This window comes from Cebus imitator, unplaced genomic scaffold (genome assembly GCF_001604975.1).
Source record: "Cebus imitator isolate Cc_AM_T3 unplaced genomic scaffold, Cebus_imitator-1.0 Scaffold126, whole genome shotgun sequence".
Taxonomy (NCBI): domain Eukaryota; kingdom Metazoa; phylum Chordata; class Mammalia; order Primates; family Cebidae; genus Cebus; species Cebus imitator.
In genome coordinates, this window is record NW_016107441.1 from 4077580 (window position 1) to 4078757 (window position 1178).

Sequence of the window (1178 nt, forward strand, 5' to 3'; positions counted from 1 at the left end):
AAAAAAAAAAAAACAAAAAAATAAACAAAAAAAAAACACAAATAGCAGAGCCTACTGGCACATGTCTGTTATTCCAGCTTCTCAGGAGGCTGAGGTGGGAGGATGTTTTAAGCCCAGGGGTTGGAGGCTGCAGTGAGCTATGATTGTACCACTGCACTCCAACCTGAGTGACAGAGTGGGACTCTGTCTCTAAAAAAACAAAAAATGCTGGATGCAGTGGCTCACACCTGTAATCCCAGAAATCTTTGGAAGGCTAAGGCAGGAGGATTTCTTAAGCCAAGGGTTAGAGACCAGCCTGGGCAACATAATGAGGCTCTGTCTCTAAAATAAATAAAATAAAACCATCACTAACAAACCATGGCAACTGCTCCATATAGTACCTTTAAGAGCTGCCAAGTTCTGTTTAATGGCTGCCTCCTGTCCCATTGTATAGATGTGTCATACTTTATTTGGCCAATAAAAGACCATGTCTTCCTCATTTTCCTTGCCTAATTAATTGCACAAAGCAAAGGCTCAGTAAACATTCAATGCTTGTTCACAAATTAATTACATTTTGTACAACTTGTTCATGTTTTTCCTCATCTTTCCTTTCAGGGCTACTAATTTTTTTTTTTTTTTCAGTACTCTAGGTGTTATATAATGTCTATATTTTCCAGCTGGCCCGGCCTGTCTTGTGCACTGATAAAACCTATGTTACCAGACTTCCAAGACTCACTTTAGTTTGGCTCTTCTCAGATGATATTATTTCCTCTTCCCTTCTACTTTCTATTTTTATTTTTATTTTTTTGAGATGGAGTCTCATTCTGTTGTCCAGGTGGGAGTACAGCAGCGTGACCGTGGCTCACTGCAACCTCTGCCTCCTGTGTTTAAGTGATTCTCCTGCCTCAGCCTCCTGAGTGGCTGGGACTACAGGTGCCTGCTACTTCACCTGGCTAAATTTTTTTTTGTATTTTTAGAAGAGACAGGGTTTCGCCATGTTGGCCAGGCTGGTCTTGGGCGCCTGACCTCAGGTGATCTGCCTGCCTTGGCCTCCCAAAGTGTTGGGATTACAGGTGTGAGCCACTGTACCCGGCCTATTTTTTAAAATTTCTTTCTTTCTTTTTTTTGAGACAGAGTCTCATTCTTTCACCAGGTGCCAGGCTGGAGTGCAGTGGCGTGATCTTGGCTCACTGCAACCT